At 45.1% G+C, this 14,125-nt stretch overlaps 1 long non-coding RNA gene across 1 annotated transcript; it reads left to right on the top strand.

Moving 5' to 3' along the window:
* The first annotated feature begins 17 nt into the window (after positions 1 to 17).
* On the top strand, positions 18 to 951 carry LOC310838260. The gene is made up of 2 exons (XR_014560862.1): positions 18 to 304; positions 615 to 951. It is a non-coding gene; the product is annotated as an uncharacterized lncRNA (long non-coding RNA).
* Positions 952 to 14,125: the final 13,174 nt, after the last annotated feature.

The raw sequence follows: 14,125 nt of genomic DNA, 5'->3' as shown, positions 1-14,125 counted from the left end.
ATTACGGCGGCGGCGGCGGCAGCGGCAGCAACGACGGCAGAGGCAGCGCTTAGGCCCGGTCCACATCGCCTCGGCTCACAGGCTCCGGGCGCCGACGCCGCCCCCTCCTCCCGCCGCCAGGACGCGCGATTGGGTGGCGGGCGCTGGGCAGGCGGTGCTCCGCTGGCCCGGCTGAGGAGCGAGCGCAGGCGGAGAGGGGCGGTCGGGGCGCCGCTGCGCCTTCCCGGGGCGCCCAGTCCGCGCGCGGCGGGAGGCAGCTCCACTGGAGCCACTTACCTCGGAGGAAACGGGCACGGGGAGCAGGGCAGTTGGAGGAGGGCTATGCCTCGACCCTGCGGCGGGGCAGAGTTAGGCGCGCCTCAGGCCGGCATCCGTCGGGGTTTCGCCCGCCCAGCTTGGGCCTGGGACCCGGCTGCAAGAAGTGCACTTTCTCGGAAGGAAGTCGCTGGGACTTGCCACGGAGTAGGAGCGGCCTGCAAAACCGTCCTGAATTGGGGGGGGGGGGGTTGCGCGCAGTCAGGCTCGGGGTACCCGGTTGAAGGGCAAAAGCGAAGGGTCTCGGGATGCCTGCGACCTTCTGGGCAAGGATTAACAGCGCCGTCTTAATTTTGCAGTGTGTGCATGCGAGCGATTGGGGCATTAACGACGTGCAGCCAGTATCGGTTTGATTATGATTATCCCGCCCCTGCGGACCCATCTGTTGAATTCCTGCTCCAAAGGCGCGCAGGTCAGCCCTCCGCGGTGAGAAGGAGAAAAGCGGTAACCTGCTGTTTGGAATTCCAGGCTGGCAGCCAAAAGCTGATGCCATCATAAATTTGTTGGGACTCAACGGTGCTACCCGGTTCTGTTGTTCTGGTTGTGTTGATGCGGTAAAAAGTTGACGGCTTGTAATGTCACAAACCCAAAATTGAGGCCTTTACGTCACATTGGTTAATAAATACTAACTTCTTCCCCCTGGTTCTTAGTTCTTATATTGAAAGGATGGTCTTTATCTCTGAAGATTACCATTCAAAGGAGCTGTTGAGAAGGTACTTGCCCCTGTTTAAAATGTCTCACATGGCAATCCTAACCAAGCCTTAAATTTAGGAAACACATTGCTGGGGGGGGGGGGAGCTATGAGGATGAGGCTGCTAGTTTCACCCCGTCATTGTTCTGCTCTCCCTCCACAACTTGGAAGGTGATTTTTTGAAGCTGAGAGTCTTCTGTACTCTATGTCAGTGTTTCCCAACCGGTGTTCCGCGGCACACTACTTTATTTGTGTTTTTTTGTGTCTATTTGATTCCTATTAAAGAGAGTTACTTTATATATAGTCAATATAGGCACAGAGTTAATTTTTTAAACATTTTCTAATGGTGGTGTGCCTCGAGATTTTTTTCATGAAACAAGTGTGCCTTTGCCCAAAAAAGGTTGGGAAACACTGTTATAAGATATCCAGAATGTTGCACAAATAAGTCTCCTTGTGATCTGATGTGCAGTCAATGGTTTCCTTATCAGAAAAATATTTTCAGAAAGCTGGGACGATGCCACCCTGCAGCCATAGCTGTCAATTTTCAGATTTGAAAATAAGGGATCAGCAGCCTCACCTGTCCCGGGGACAGTCTACTGGATATCTAACAGTCCGGAATAGCACCTGGAAATGGCACTGGAATAAGGGAATTTCCCGCAAAAAAAGGGAAGGTTGACAGCTATGCCTGCAGCCCGAATGGGTAGCTGAAGGAGGCAGTCCAGTTCCCAGCTCTGCTGGTTGGGATCATGCAATCACTTAGCTCCAGCAACTGACCTTTCCAAACCCTCCAACATTTCTCTGATGAAAATAGGAACATCCCATTCCATAAATATAATTTTCCTATTTATATACCGCACATCTTATTACGTTGACCCAGCCACTCTGGGAAGTTTCCAACATATATAAAAAACATAATAAAACATTAAACATTTTCAAACGTCCCTATACAGGATTGCCTTCTCAGAGGGCCCGGGGGTCGCATAACTCCATTCCCTCCAGCATTTCTTCAATGAAAATAGGGAGACCCTAAGGAAAAGCGGAATATTCTGGGATCAAATCAGAAACCAGGACAGCTTCTCTAAATCAGGGACATCCCTGGGAAATAGTGGCACTTGGAGGGTTTCTCTTTCCCTGCTTTTTCATTCGCTGCCTCTGGTCTCCTGCATCCATTTAGCAGAGGAGTGGAACGGTTTTGGCCTTCATACTTCTCCACCCCCACCCCATCCCCAATATAACCAAAAACACACACACCATTTTGGAGTGAGAACCAAAAAAATAAAATCTTTTTCTTATTTTATTACTTATTTTTGCAGTTCAGTCTACCGTATCTATAAATTTTATTGTTTATAGCCAATGGCCACCACAATACAATATGAGCACAAATCACACAGCTGCAAAACAAAAGCCATTGCATGCTCCAGACCAGGATAAATCTATAGCGTCCAAAATTAATTTTCACATTTCTTTCAATGGGAAGGATATAGGGCAGCAGAGTCCAGGTGGTGAGGTCCAGATTAGAGTTTCTATCATCCTTGACTGTCTGCCCTGCTGGCTGAAGCTGATGGGAACTGGACAACAACATCTGGGGACATCTCAATGGTTATTCTGTGATATACAGAATCTACAAAAGATTAAGGCACTGATCCAGAAGAGAATGAACTGAGAAGAGGCCCCACTGAATTATCTGAAGTGAAGCAGAGGAAGATCATTATATAATAATAATAAGAAGAAGAAGAAGAAGAAGAAGAAGAATTTATTATTTATACCCCGCCCATCTGGCTGAGTTTCCCCAGCCACTCTGGGCAGCTTCCAATCAAGTGTTAAAAACAGTACAGCATTAAATATTAAAAACTTCCCTAAACAGGGCTGCCTTCAGATGTCTTTTAAACATAGGATAGCTGCTTATTTCCTTCACATCTGAAGGGAGGGTGTTTCACAGGGTGGGCGCCACTACAGAGAAGGCCCCCTGTCTGGTTCCCTGTAACCTCACTTCTCGCAATGAGGGAACCACCAGAAGGCCCTCGGCTCTGGATCTCAGTATCCGGGCTGAACGATGGGGGTGGAGATGCTCCTTCAGGTATACAGGACCAAGGCCGTTTAAGGCTTTAAATGTCAGCACCAACACTTTGAAGTGTGCTCAGAAACGTACTGGGAGCCAATGCAGATCTCTCAGGACCGGTGTTATGTGGTCCCGGCAGCCACTAAATGTTAATAAGCAGAAACCTGTGCAGAAACAGAGACAATACGGCTGATTTGAAAGAAAAATGTTTCATAACAAACTATAAGAGAATTCAAGGGAGAACGTGCCCGTGTTTGAATAAGCAGAAGATTGTACAGTGGTACCTCGGGTTACATACACTTCATGTTACAGACTCCTCTTCTATTCTTCTCAGTTATATGATTATGAAAGTAAAGTTCTTTTGAATAGCAAGAGTCTGGCTACTGTATAGTCTGTAAAAAGGAACTATCAACTAGAATAACTATTTGGCTTCCTAACTGTAAGCTACTCTGTTACTTTGGATATCATAAAAATTCAAAGACACAGACTTTAATGTTGTATACAGTGTAAGGCTGGGGAATTGAGAGGTGGGGAGAGTGAGCGGGGGAAGGGGTAGTACACTTTCATTATTTTACGAAGTTCATATGCAAGGTGTTTGTGTCAGTGTGACATGGGTCGCTTCTCTTCCTTTTCATTTATTAGTTTTCATTGGCAGTGAGAAAGATCGGGGGGCCCAGGGCATAGTTGGTTGCCTTCAGTTGACTGCAGTAAAGGTGGCGGAGGCTGAACCATTTTGAGGAAGAGATAGTTGTAATTCTTGGTTTGGTCCTTCAAGTAAAGGTAAAGGTAAAGGGACCCCTGACCATTAGACCCAGTTGTAGACAACTCTGGGGTTGCGGCGTTCATCTCACTTTACTGGCCGACGGAGCCGACGTACAGCTTCTGGGTCATGTGGCCAGCATGACTAAACTACTTCTGGTGAACCAGAGCAGCGCACAGAAACACCGTTTACCTTCCCGCCGGAGCGGTACCTTAATTGGCCTGGGAGCCGAGCCAGATCTGCCAAGATAAGGACTCTTTGAGGTAAAGAGAGAGGCTCGGGCTCAAGAAAAACCTGAAATGGAATTTTTCCAAGCTGCTGAATGCCCTAAGTTAAATGAAAAAAATGATCAGACCTGGGCAAAATGGTGTGAGAGTTTGCTGCGTCAGTATGGAGTATGGCATACTGTGTCTCAAGCCCCTCCAGTTCCTCTGACAGATAAATGGAGGGCCCAGGATTCGAGGGCCATTGACATAATCGTCTTGTCCGTCTCTCTAGAGGAAATAAAAACGCTTGCTGGCAACGTGATGGCACCTAAGATGTGGAATGCTTTGAAAGCTGCCCATCTGCCAATCGTCCCAGCTCAGAGTCTGAATGCCCAGGGTGTGAGTGCATTGGAGGTCCTGGCTGTTTCCCAGAATGCGAGTGAATGCAGGGATGCAGAGGGCACCCGTTGCAAGCTGCAGAGGGAGCAGACTGTGATGTCAGCCCAGGCAGCATTCCAGCCTCCAGGGGGAGCCAAGGAGCCGGCAGCTGAGAGCTCTGTTTCTCGTGGGAGCCAAGGTCATCGTCTTTGCAGAGGCCGGAAGGCCAGAGGTAAACAAAGACAGATGCCTGCAGATGGCCCGAAGCAGAGGGGGGGGGGGTGAAGAGCCCACACCAGTGGAAAACAAAGCGTTGTTTGCTGGCACTGCTTCACCAAAGGCTAAAGGCAAGTCTGATGGCCAGGAGCAGGGGGACAAGCTGCAAAAGCCTACGCCGGTGGAAAACAAGGTTTTGCTTGCTGAAAAGACTGCTCCAAAAGCCAGGTTTATTGTGGACTCAGGCGCCAGGCGCCATTTATCAAAGGATAGACACCTGTTTATCTCCTTCACACCGCAAGACGGAGAGATCCACCTGGCTGATGGAAGGACGTTGCAAATTGCAGGAGAAGGGACTGTTAAACTTGCAAGTTTGCATACAACCATCAGTAATGTACTTTATGTTCCAGGAGCTGTGAACAATTTGCTAAGTGTCCCACAGCTGACTGGGCGTGGTTTTGAGATTTCCTTCAAGAGGAGCGTCTGTGTCATCAGGAAAGGCAAAGAGGACGTTTTGCATGCAAAGTTTATGGATGGTTTATTCTGTATAACTTATGATGACAATGCTGTTGTGTCTAATGCTGATTCTTGTTGTGTTGCACAAACTAACAAAGTTCTTCATGCAGGATGCATTCACGATGCACATCGAAGATTTTGTCACCTCTCTTGGCAAGCGCTAGCCAAGATGCCAGAGTTGGTTGAAGGTTTGAACATCAAACCTTGTAAGTATCACATGAAATGTGTATCTTGTGCAGAGAACAAGGTGAAGGTTGCTCTAAAAGGCAAGGAGTCTAGCAGGCAGGCTTCCAAACCCTACCAGCTAGTGCACGCAGACCTGGTTGGTCCACTTGCGCCATCTTTGGGAGGAGCAAGGTACTTCATGGTTCTAATTGATTCTTTTTCCAGGTACATTCATGTGTTTATGCTTGAGCAGAAATCGCAAGCATTCCCTAAGTTCAAGGCATTCTGTGCTTGGTTGGAGAATGTTCGTGGTAAAGGTATCGGCTGTCTTTTTACCGATCGGGGCGGGGAGTTCACTTCTCAGCAGTTTGAAGCTTTCCTGACTGAGAAGGGAATCCCGCATGACTTGTCAACGCCTAGATCGCCATGGATGAATGGACTTGCGGAGCGAGCAAATCAAACTTTGCTTCAAGGCCTGAAAACCTTGTTGCATGATGTCAACCTCCCTGAGAAGTTTTGGGGGGAAGCTCTGTCAACGGTTGTTTATACCGTTAATCGGAGACTGTCATCACCCATAGGTTGCACTCCGTACGAGAAGATGTTTGGTAAGAAACCGAACATCAAGCACATGAAAATCTTTGGTTCTGACATGTGGGTACACACCCCACAAAGCAACAAGCTTGGGAAGCGTGGGGCACATGGTTTGTTCATGGGGTACGAGAAAGGTGCATACAGGATATGGATGACTAACTCTAAGTCCATTAAGTTCACCAAGAGTGTTGAGTACAATCCAAAGTGGGGGGAAAATGTGGGAATTTTCCAGAGTTACCCAGAGGAGGATGGAGGTGGTGTGCACAAACCAGATAATATTGAGAAAGCTGAGGATGATGATGATGATGATGATGATCAGAGTTCGGATTCCAGTTCAGTTGGTGGCGCTGCTGCTGCTGTCAGTGACAGTGATGACACAGCAGACTGCAAGAGCGCAAAGGCCTCAGTCAGACCATCTGATGCGTCTGACAATGAACTGGAAGAACCGCTGTTCACCATTGGTCACTTTTCTCCTAAGAAGGAGGAGATGAATCCAGAAGACTTACGTCTAGTTCGCAGGTCTGAAAGGGCGACCAAAGGCAGACCTCCAAAGAGATTTGCTGATGAGTTTGCTAAGACGGCAACTGCTGTTCTTAGTAGCTCAGAGCAGGTGTGGGAACCTTCAAGCTTCAAAGAGGTTCAGGAGTTAACCTCTAAAGATGCTGAGCCTTGGCTAAATGGCATGAAGGCTGAAGTTGATTCCTTGAATAGGAACCAAACTTGGGAATTGGTACCGGTAGTCCCAGGAATGAGACTGGTTGGCAGCAAATGGGTCTTCAAGGCCAAGACAGATCAGAATGGCGAGGTTGTCAGACACAAAGCCAGATTGGTTGCCAGAGGTTTTTCACAGGTACCAGGACAGGATTACCACGAGACCTACTCACCCACCGTCAAATATGAGAGCATTCGGCTGATGCCCAAGATAGCTGCAGAGGAGAAACTGCATGTTTCCCATCATGACATTAATACAGCTTTTTTGTATGGGATTTTGGAGGAGCAGCTGTACATGCTTCCACCTGATGGAATGCAGATACAGAAGGGAATGGTCTGTAAACTGCGGAAATCCTTATATGGTCTCAAGCAGAGTGCCAGGTGTTGGAACACAAAACTCACTGAGACATTGCTTTCTCTAGGTTTTCACCAGGGCAAAGGTGATCCATGTGTGTTTATCAAGGAGGAGGGGCAAAACAAACTGTATTGTTTATGTTTTGTTGATGATCTTTTGATGTTTTGGAAGAATCAGGCTTTTTACCAAAGCACCCTAGCTCAACTGAAGGAGCACTTTGACATGAAGGATCTTGGTGAGGTATCCAACTATCTTTCTCTGCAGGTGGAGAGGGACCAAACAGGTAATTTTCTGGTACACCAGACACAGAAAATTGCTGATGTATTAACCAGGTTGAATTTGGTTGATGCAAACCCAGCAGACACACCGATGGTGACAGGTTACCAGGTAGTTGGTACTGCTGAAGCGTTTTCTGACACTACGCTGTACAGATGCATTCTAGGCAAGTTGAATTTCATTGCTAGATGCTCAAGACCTTCCAGTAGCACCTTAAAGACCAACTAAGTTAGTTCTTGGTATGAGCTTTCGTGTGCATGCACACTTCTTCAGATACACACATGCATGCACACGAAAGCTCATACCAAGAACTAACTTAGTTGGTCTTTAAGGTGCTACTTGAAGGAAAGAATTTTTTTGTTTTGACTATGGCAGACCTACACGGCTACCTATCTGTAACAGCTCAAGACCTGACATTGCTGTAAGCACTAACCTGCTTAGCAGACATGCTAACAATTTTACTGTTCAGGATTGGAAAGCTCTGAAGCGCATAGCCCGCTATTTGAAAGGGACTATGCACTACAGGCTGAGGTTCACCAGTCAGAAGACTGGAGGTCTTGAAATCTTTGCAGATGCAAGTTTTGGAAGTGACACCACGGATGGTACAAGCACTTCTGGAGTGTGCTACATGTACAACCACTGTCTGTTTGACTGGCTGAACTCAGAGAGTTGCAAGCAAAGAACCAAGTACTTGCAGATTAAGCTACATCGTGCAAGAGAGTGTATTCAGAAAGGACTGATTCAGGTGTCCTACATGGCAGGAAATGAAATTCCTGCTGATCTGTTGTCTATGGGTTGTTAACAGAGAACAACTTAAGGTTTACGTACAGAGGTTGCAATTGGGTTGAACCACAGGTACTACAGGTTACACGGAAAGGGGGAGGATGTTAGGATATTTCCGTTCCACCTTAAGAGAGCAGGCTTGTGAGTCACAGAGTCTGCGCATTTCCTTTTACAGGATGTTTATGTTTGCTATTGCTTTCGTTTTCTCTCTCTCTGCGCCAGAACACGCTAGCAGGCAGTCATGTTTGTTCTTTGTTCTGACCAACGCTGAATAAACATTCTAAATGATACTCTCCTGAGTGCAACTTTTGCTGTGTGAATTCTGCTGACAGAGTGTGCACCAGCCCAAGAATGTGGCAAGCTATTTCTTAGGCTTCGTGTCGCTAATTGCTGATACTGAATATACGGGAGGTCGATGGATCGTCCGGCAGCCGGCATGGGGGCTCAGATGGACTTTATCTCCCTGGCAGTATCCCAACAGTTCCGTGTGCTACGCTGGCCGGCCAGATGCGGCTTGTCACGCTGGCCACGTGACCCGGAAGTGTCTGCGGACAGCGCTGGCTCCCGGCCTTTAGAGTGAGATGAGCGCACAACCCTAGAGTCTGGCAAAACTGGCCCGTACGGGCAGGGGTACCTTTACTTTACCTTTACAACAATGCTGTATATTGCTCCCCGCTTATTTAACTTATATGCGGAATTCAATATGCGAAAGGCTGGAGTGGATGAATCCCAAGCCAGAATTAAGATTGCGGGAAGAAATATCAACAACCTCAGATATGCAGATGACACAACCTTGATGGCAGAAAGCAAGGAGGAATTAACCTCTTAATGAGGGTGAAAGAGGAGACCGCAAAATATGGTCTGAAGCTCAACATCAAAAAACCGAAGATGATGGCCACTGGTCCCATCACCTCCTGGCAAATAGAAGAGGAAGAAATGGAGGCAGTGAGAGATTTTACTTTCTTGGGCTCCATGATCACTGCAGATGGTGACAGCAGTCACGAAATTAAAAAGCGCCTCCTTCTTGGGAGAAAAGCAATGACAAACCTAGACAGCATCTTAAAAAGCAGAGATATCACCTTGCCAACAAAGGTCTGTATAGTTAAAGCTATGGTTTTCCCAGTAGTGATGTATGGAAGTGAGAGCCGGACCATAAAGAAGGCTGATCGATGGAGAATTGATGCTTTTGAATTATGGTGCTGGAGGGAACACGAGAAGGTTCCCAATTTCCCTATTGCTTTTTATATCGGTCCTGGAGGTTCTCTTAAATATGATTAGAAGGGACCAATTGGTTAACGGTATACAAGTCGGAGCCAAACAGCACAAATTGAAAGCATTTGCTGGTGATCTAGTATTGACATTACAGGAGCCAGAATCCAGTACTAAAAGAGTATTGGAACTGATTCAAGAATTAGGTCAGGTTGCAGGATTCAAGTTGAGTAAGTTAAAAACTAAGGTTTTAGAGAAAAATCTAACAGTGACTGAGAGGGAGAGGTTTCAGAAGGAGACAGGTTTAACATTGGTTAAGAGAGTGAAATACCTGGGGGTTAATATGACTGCCAAGAATGTGAATTTATTCAAAGATAATTATGAAAAATGCTGGACGGAAGTGAAAAAGGATTTAGAAATATGGTCAAATCTGAAGCTTTCATTGCTAGGCCGTATTGCTGTGATAAAAATGAATATATTGCCAAGAAGTGGCAGAAAGATATTTCTAGATTTGTCTGGCAGGGCAAGAAGCCCAGAATAAAATTTAAAATACTAACTGATGCAAAAGAAAGAGGTGGATTTGCCCTGCCAGACCTTAAACTTTACTATGAATCAGCTGCTTTTTGCTGGCTGAAAGAATGGCTGCTTCTTGAAAACTCAGACATTTTGGATTTAGGAGGTTTCAATAATGTATTTGGGTGGCATGCATATTTGTGGTATGATAAGGTCAAAGCACATAAAGCGTTTAAAAACCATATTGTCAGGAAAGCAATATTTAATGTCTGGATAAGATATAAGGACTTATTTGAAAATAAACCCCCAAGGTGGTTGTCACCAATGGAAGCGAAGGCTCAGAAAAAGCTCAATATGGAGGCCAAATGGCCGAAATATTGGGAAATTTTGGAACAAGAGGGAGATAAATTAAAATTGCAGAGCTATGAAAAACTAAAAAACAAAGTGCGAGATTGGCTTCGTTATTACCAAATAATGGAGGCATACAATTTGGACAAGAAGATTGGCTTCCAGGTGGAAAAATCAAAATTGGAAACAGAACTGTTAGACCCCCAAACTAAGACTCTGTCAAGAATGTGTAAATGGAACACTCAGGATGAAACGGTTAAATCTGCTATGATTAAATGGGCACAAGATGTGGGACACAACATTATGCTGGCTGACTGGGAACAGTTATGGACCACAGGTATGAGGTTCACGGCATGTAATGCCTTAAGAGAGAATATTATGAAAATGATATACAGGTGGTACATGACACCAGTTAGGCACGCAAAAATATATCATTTGCCTGACAATAAATGTTGGAAATGTAAAGAGACTGAAGGTACATTCTTTCACCTTTGGTGGATGTGCCCAAGGATTAAGGCTTTCTGGGAGATGATCTATAATGAAATGAAAAAGGTATTTAAATATACCTTTCTGAAGAAACCAGAGGCCTTTCTCCTGGGCATGGTCTGTCAGTTGGTGTTAAAGAAGGATAGAATTTTTTTAATGTATGCTACAACAGCAGCAAGAATACTTATTGCAAAGTATTGGAAGACACAAGATCTACCCACCCGGGAAGAATGGCAGATGAAGGTGATGGAGTACATGGAACTGGCGGAAATGACTGGCAGAATCCGAGACCAGGGAGAAGAGTCGGCAGAAGAAGATTGGAAGAAATTTAAAGACTATCTACAGAAACATTGTAAAATTAAGGAATGTTAGAAGGATGCTGGAATGAAGTTACGCGGTTTTAGCAGTAATGTTATAGAATTAGGTAAAATTAGATCATGAATAGGTGAGAATGTAAAGTTACAATATATTAAGATAAATCATTAAGATAAAAGCAAAAATGGAAAGGATTTGCTGAAGTAACCAATTGAACTAGAAGACAAAAAAGGGAGGTGTGAGGAGGTCAGGGAAACAAGTAAATGAAAGACATGTAAAGATTTAATTGTATTTAATTGTTTTTATTTTTCTGTACTTTGTTTTTTTCTGATTTCTTTTTCTTTTTGTAATTCTTTGAAACTTTAATAAATATTATTTATTTTAAAAAAAAAGAATTATGGTGCTGGAGGAGACTCTTGAGAGTCCCATGGACTGCAAGAAGATCAAACCTATCCATTCTGAAGGAGATCAGCCCTGAGTGCTCACTGGAAGGACACATACTGAAGCTGAGGTTTCAATACTTTGCCCACCTCATGGGAAGAGAAGGCTCCCTGGAAAAGACCCCCCTGATGTTGGGAAAGATGGAGGGCACACGGAGAAGGGGACGACAGAGGACAAGATGGTTGGACAGTGTCCTCAAAGCTACGAACATGAGTTTGACCAAGCTGCGGGAGGCAGCAGAAGACAGGAATGCCTGGCGTGCTCTGGTCCATGGGGTCATGAAGAGTCGGACACAAATAAACGACTAAACAACAACAAACTTGCCAAATGAACCTTATATTGGTCCGTTTGACAAGACCAGCTACCATGTTTGAGTTGTTGTTGTTTTTTGGGGGGGAGGGGAAAGGCTTAAGCATAATTTTGGGAGGCAGCAAATGGTCACATTTATTTATTTATTTATAATAATATTTATTAAGGTTTTAAAGGTTACAAAAAGAAAAAATAATAACATCATATTAAACAACATCAAAAACAACACATCATAACAAGCAAAGAAAAAAAATAAAAAAATACAAAAACAGAAAAATAAAGTCCATTAAAAAAATAACACATCGAATCTTCCTATAACTTATCATTCGTTAGCTTGTTTTCTTGACCTCCTCACACCTCCCTTTTTTATATTCTAGTTCGGTTAACTATTTCAGCAAATCCTTTCCATCTTTTACAATTTTTGTCCTGTAATTTATCTTAATATGATATAACTTTACTTTCCCTCGTTTCACCAATTAACAGTCTATTTTTTCCTAATCCTTTATAACATTTCTGCTAAAACCACATAAGTTCATTCCAATATCTTTCTAACATTCATTAATTTTACAATGTTTCTGTAAATAGTCTTTAAATTTCTTCCAATCTTCTTCCACCAACTCTTCTCCCTGGTCTCGGATCCTGCCAGTCATTTCCGCCAGTTCCATATAGTCCATCACCTTCATCTGCCATTCTTCCCTGGTGGGTAGATCTTGTGTCGCAAATGGTCACATTTAAGACCTGTGAAATCGGTTATCTGTCACATGAGAAACAAGGCCTGATTCCGGCCCCCACCCCTTAATCCTCTCTAGCTATTTGCTGATCCATCAACCCACATGGAACTAAAAATATTCCTAGTTCCCCGAATTCCTGTCAAAACTATCCCAAGGTGGTGTCATCCATAAATTTTCTCTACTATTTTGAACACATCAGATGAATTGATTCAATTCAATATTCATAGGCATGGAAATGAAAATGCTCCCCTAAGTTTCCTTGGTTGTCCACTTCCAATCTCAGCTCTTGGCAGACTGTTTCTGAACTGGGAGGCATTGGCTGGTTCCTGTCACCTGACAGCTGGAGGTTTCCAAAGAGAGAGTGCAGAGTGCTGAGGAACCAGATGCTGAGACTTCAGCTAGAGTTCAACAACACAGGTGCTTGCTATATACAATTTGGAGACAAAGAATCCTTTATTTTCAGTCAGATTCAGAATTATTTCCTGTCTTCTTATCTATGAATTACATTTCTGTTCCACACTCCCCTCATCAAGCCCACCACAAGATATATTGCTTTCACGCACACAGCAACCCTGCGAGGGAGGTTTTGCATAAAGATGGTGACCAGCTTTAAGTCGCCCAATCGGCTTCACGACTGAGGAGAGATTTGAAATGTCCCCGGCATTTGTGGACCTAGATCCTTGGACTCCAGCTCCCATGAGCCCCAGCCAGCGTGGCCAACGGCTAAAGAAGACGTGAGTTGCAGTATCACATCATCTGGAGGGGCCACAGGTTACCCAACAGGTCTGTTTTCAGCGCCTTGACCTTCTCCAGGCACAGCTGCCCTTGGAACTCCCTTGTACTGGATGTGCTTTGTCCTGTGGTGCCTCTGCAGGTTAGCCTTCTTCAAGACGGAGAGGGCCTCACCACAAATGAGGCACACGGGCATGCCTTTCAGCTCCACAAATAAATAGTCGTGTGTCCATCTTTTTTGAAAATGCGGCACTCCAAATCAATCTTCCTCTTCTTGTGGAATCATTGATTGTGTCCAGAAACAGACAATTAGGCAGATGGAGCGGTTCTAATATGGGAGTCCTATGCTGCCTATAGCCAGCCCTGGTCAGCAAAGTGTCTGCAGCTCTTTGAGCCATTGAAGTTTCTGAGCTCTTTTTAAAGGCAGCCCCATGTAGAGTGTGTTAAAGTAACTCCTACGCAATGTGGCACCAGACTGCTTTCTTTTTTTGTAATTATCTGTTTGTTTTAAATTTTATAGCTTAAATTCTATTGATGCTTGTTTTTTTGAGAAGGGTCTCTTACGGTCACAAAGCAATGATTTTCAGTGCAGCTCCATAACACTGATTGGGCCCTCACAAAGCCCCTTTTTGTGGGGGGATTTGGATCCAAAAAAGGAGCAGACAGGGAAAGGTTAAGCAGAATCCCACCCACCCACTGCGCCACCCTTAGGTGTGCTCAGTCTTTGCCTGCTTCATGACTCCACCTTGCATGAGAAAGAAGGATGGAGCTGCAGAAAACAGGAAGTGGTCCTTCAACCGGCCAGGACATCTCACCATCACAGACAGATCCAGTCTCCTGCTGTGGAGTCAAGAGTGGCCCTGGGATGGCAGAGAGAGGAGGGGAAGGGGCCAGGGACAGAAGGAATGGCAGGGATTCAGATGCTCCCTTGGACGCTCCCTTGACACCAAGGGGAGCTCCTCTTCTGGGGCTGAAAGCATTGGGGTGGTTTGATTTTATCAGTATTGCAAGGAAGCATA

This window comes from Podarcis gaigeae, assembly GCF_964106915.1.
Source record: "Podarcis gaigeae genome assembly, chromosome: 2".
In the NCBI taxonomy this organism is placed as follows: Eukaryota; Metazoa; Chordata; class Lepidosauria; order Squamata; family Lacertidae; genus Podarcis; species Podarcis gaigeae.
The sequence above is the reverse complement of the archived record's forward strand: the minus strand, read 5'-3'. Positions and strand labels throughout refer to the sequence as shown.